The sequence below is a fragment of the Mastomys coucha genome, unplaced genomic scaffold (assembly GCF_008632895.1).
Source record: "Mastomys coucha isolate ucsf_1 unplaced genomic scaffold, UCSF_Mcou_1 pScaffold9, whole genome shotgun sequence".
Lineage (NCBI taxonomy): Eukaryota > Metazoa > Chordata > Mammalia > Rodentia > Muridae > Mastomys > Mastomys coucha.
The window spans coordinates 40,395,316-40,400,101 of record NW_022196915.1 but is presented as its reverse complement, the minus strand read 5'-3'; the positions used below and the strand labels follow the sequence as shown (position 1 = coordinate 40,400,101).

Genomic DNA, 4,786 nt, shown 5'->3' with positions numbered 1-4,786 from the left:
ATATATATATATATATATATATATATATATATATATATATATATATATATACAAAATTTATGAGCATCTGCCCAGGGGTGGGACTTCTATAGTCATGTGGGGTCTCCCACAGCAATTATTGATCAAGAAAATGCCTCAAGGAAAATCTGATGGAGACATTCTCCTCCCCTGTCTCTCATTTTTTCATTTATTGGCTTTAATTTTTTCATACAACGTATTTTGATCACTTTCGAGTTCCTCCCAGATCCTGCTCATGTCCTTCATCAGCCAACATCCTATTCTTCCCCCTCTAAACATGCTTAGAATCAAGAAAAGAATGTGCCCCTTTCCCATAGAAGAGTAAGTAAATGCTGCATAATTAAAAATACGATGAGCTTTCATAAATTGCACTTAGAAGAGAAATAGGCTTGGGATAAATTTATGATCAAGGAAAAACATTCATTCTGTGTTAGGTCCAAGGATGAAAGCACAGGTGTGTGCTATGGTAAAGCAAGGTCATGTGAAACTGTTACTTTGAGCTTATAATGAGCTTATAGAATGAAACACTGCTTTGAACTTACTATGGACATCCTTTTGTAACTCTTCTTTTGTGTAACATTTTACCTATGAGGTAATTTTATAAAGAACTCTTGTCTAAGAAGGTATAAAAAAAGGCTGAGAGAAAAGTGTGGCTGTTGAGGTTCTGCTATATCCAACAAATGTGTGTGTGTGTGTATGTGTGTGTTGTGTGTCTGTATGTAGGTATATGTGTATGTATATAAGTATGCTTCTACACTTGTCAAATTGATGAAACAGGTGGTTGGGCTCAACCAGTATGTGTGTGTACTTGACTTTCTTCCTTTTCTTTTCTCTCTGGCTCACAAAGAGTTAGCAAGTTCTGAACCTCTTGCTTGGCCAGGAAGGGGCCCTTGAGCCAAATAGAAAAGAGCCCAGGTAACTAAGTCTTTTTTCTTAATCCCCTGCTGCTATCAGGAGGACTTAAATTGCCAGAAGCCACCAGCTTCTGGCCCCAATCACAGACATCACACCCCTCTGCTGCCTTCACTTGGAACCTGGATGTCAGGTTAGTTCATAGCGTGTGTGTGTATGTGAGCGTGTGCATGTGTGTGTGTGTGTGTGTGTGTGTGTGTGTGTAAACTCGTTTACTGACTGAGCTACCTTTTTTCTGGTTCTATGATGAATATAATTAAAATTTTGATGGAGATTCTCTTGAAAATGTAGGTTACATTTGATAATAACACCATTTCACATTGAATGTTTGTACCTATAAGGTTGGCAGGATTTTTCATATTCTATAAAGTGTCTTCTTAAATTACTTTATTTAGTGTTATAGTTTCCTTTCTGTTTCTGTGATTTAAAAACAAAACAAGACAAAACAAACCACAACTCTGACCTAAACCAACTTAGAGTACTAAAGGTTTACACTTACAGGTCATAGGTCACCAATGAGGAAGATTAGGGCAGGAACTTCAAGCAGAGATCATGGAGGAGCTCATGTATGATGGATGACTCAGGATTATGCTTGGTTAGCTTTCTTATACATCTGAGAATGACCTACACAGGGAGTGCTACCATCCACAGTGGACTGGACCCTTCTACATTAATTAGTTATTATCTTAGTAACATAGGCACAGTCGACAGAGCTAATATAATTTAGGAATCCTTCCTTTGAGACTTCCTCCTTAGGCTGTGTCAGGTTGACAGTTAAAGTTAACTAGGACAATTTCTACTTTAAAATTTTCATTGTAAATACCTCTTACTTTACTGGTCAGGTTTATTTGTTAATTTTTGAAGATGTTCTGAAAGAGATTATTTCTCTAACTTCTTTATCAATATGTCATTATCGGTGTAATATAAAGCTATTGGTTTTTTGGGTGTGTGCAGCATGAGTATACTTATTTGTATGAGTGCATTTTTGTGTGCAGGTCTCTGTCTCTGTGTTCTCCATTCCTCTCTGTCTCTGTGTCTCTCTCTTTTTCTGTGTCTCTCTGTTTCTCTGTCTCTGTCTCTGTATGTCTCTGTCTCTCTCTGTCTCTGTCTCTGTTTCTCTGTCTCTCTCTCTCTCTCTCTGTGTGTGTGTTTCAAAAGACAACTCTTTTAACTTTTTGAGACAGAGTTTCTCACTGGCCTGGAACTCACCAAGTAGGCTTGGTTGGGTGGCCAGTGAACCCATGAAACCTCTTGCCCTTTTTCCCCTAGCGTATGTAGTTCAATTGAACACCACATCTCTCACCATCTTTTAAGAAACGTGAGTTATGAGAATTGAATTCAGATCCACACGGATGCAATGCAAAACACTTTGCCAACTGAACTATCTTCTCAGGCCTACAGATTTGTCTATGCTGATGTTGTTTACTGTTACTTTGCTGAATATGTTTATCAGATCCAAGAGTTTTCTTGTGAAGCATTTAGAGTTTCTTAAGTATGAGGTAAAGTGGTCTGCAAATACTGATAATTTGACCTCTTTTCCCTATTTGTATCTATTTTTATTCTTTATCTTAGTTTATTGCTTTATCTAAGACCCCAAGCACTGCATTGAATAACAGTAAAGAGAGTGGGCGGTTTTTTGTCTTTTTACTGAATTCAAAGAAAACACGTTCCCCTTATTTAGTATAATGACGGCTGTAAGGTTGTCATAGATAACCTATATTCTGTTGAGGTTTGTTCCTTCTGTTCCTAGATTGGATCCAGGGCTGAATGACAGAGAAGAAAGTGAGCAGGAAGCTGACTCTCTGCTGCTGTCTGTGGATGTTACTGACATGTTCCTTTTTGTACTTCTCTGAAAAATGGACTTTCAGTTGGAAGTGTAAGCCTTAAAATCCCTTTGTCTACTGAAGTGACTTTTGTTACACTCAGTGACAGAATCTTGAATAAACACTCTGATTAGATTTAGGGTTTTCCACTTTTTAGGTCTCTCTGTCTCTCTCTCTGTCTCTCTCTCTCTCTGTGTGTGTGTGTGTGTGTGTTTGCGCACGTGGTGCGCGTGCGTGGGCGAGTGTGTATATGTATAATAAGACAGATTCCTTCCCAGCTTTCCTTTGCTCCTATAGTGCCTGCGAGTTCTTTCCTGTTACTGGTTTTTCATCTGATTTGATGATCTTCTCTCTATTTTGCTGCTTTTCCCTTACAGGACCTTAACTGAGTTCATCTGCTTGTTCGTAGCTATTTTACAATCATTTATCAGTTTTGCTAGAAAAATGTTGATAACATCAGCATTTTTCCTATCTTAGTATCTTTGAATTCAGTAATTGAGGTCGTATAATCTCTTGGAATAGTTGAATTGTCTTGCTTTTCATTTTGTGTTTCAATTCTGTGACTTCTGCATCTGTTGGTTTAGATGTCTCTTCTGGCTGTATTTTTGTTTCATCTTATTGAGGAGCTTTCTCATGATTTCTCCATTCTCAGTACTACTCACTGAGGAGAAAACATACTTTTTAAACAAAGCTTCTGCTCCCCTCCCCTACTGGGAACCACACGCCTGCAGTTGTGTTCAGCTTGGGTTACGTCCTATGCTGTATCACCTACTGTTACCTCTGTACTTTTTCATGTATCTGAGCACTACTTTTATGGATTACTGGACCTGTTCCCACCCCCCCATCCCTTTGGAATCAACTCTGTCTTTTCTTATTTTGACTTTTTCACTTTTTGTCTGAAGGGAAAGCAGAAACCAAAACAGAAAGCGAAGGCTCCAGCAGGGACAGCTACCGCAGACAGGCAGACAAGGAGGCTGCTGCTGACTTTTAAAATAGCGGTTTGATCATTCTGGCTTTTTCACAGAAGAAAATGAACCTTTGAATACTATTAAAACCTCATTTCCACAGAATGGAAGCTCGCAGGGACTCTCTTTTAAAGAATGACATTGATGTGGAATCTTGGTCCTCTCTCCTTTCCTTCTTCTGTCCCTTCTGTTTTGAGACTCAAACCCAGGACCTCACACACTTAAGTAAGTACCTTACCACAGAGATATGCACTTATTTTTTTGTTGAGAGCTGTCTGTTCAGCTCACTTAGCCACTTCTTGATTGTATTATTTTAGTTGTTTGAGTTCTTCTGAGTTTTGAGTTTTTAATCTAGTTTTAGATGTCAAGTGCCTGTCAGATGAATAGTTGGCAAGGATTTTCTCCATTCTGTAGTCTTTCTCTGAACTTTAATTTTTCTATTTAAGTAAAATATAACTACATCATTTCTCTCTTCCCTCTCCTCCCTCCTACCCCTCCCATGTCTCGCCTCTCCCCCAAATTCATGACCTTCTCTTTTTAAACCACTGTTGTTGCATATACATATAAGTGGATCAATGTCTAAATACAACTTGCTGAGTCCGTGCAGTGCCATGTGCATGTATATGTTTCCAGGGCAGACACTTGGTATTGGATAACCAGTAAGCAGCTCTTATTGCTTAATTCTTTACCTCTCATCAGTTGTTAATTGCCTGTACTTCATCTGGGGGTGGAGCCCTGTGGGTTTTCCCCATCTACACTGGGTCAGCAGGTATGGTTTGGTTTAGGCAGCCATATTGCTTAGATTTCATGTCATAGCCAGAAGACCAGTCGCATGACATACTTCCTCCAGCTCTTACAATATTTCTACCTCTACTTCAACAATGTTCCCTGAACCTTGGATGCATAAGTTCTGTTATAGAGCCATCAGTTGGGATGGGACACTGCATAGTCAGACATCCTTGTATTTTGACTAGTTGTGTGATTCTGCACTGATTTGCTTCTTATGTAAAAAGAGGCATTTTTGGATCAGAGGAGAGATCTTCAGTGACCTGAAAATTTTCATGATTT

General features: G+C 38.9%; 1 gene segment (V, D, J or C); it reads right to left on the bottom strand.

Moving 5' to 3' along the window:
- Positions 1 to 4,786, bottom strand: part of LOC116084800 — a 556,508-nt gene that overhangs the window by 315,626 nt on the left and 236,096 nt on the right.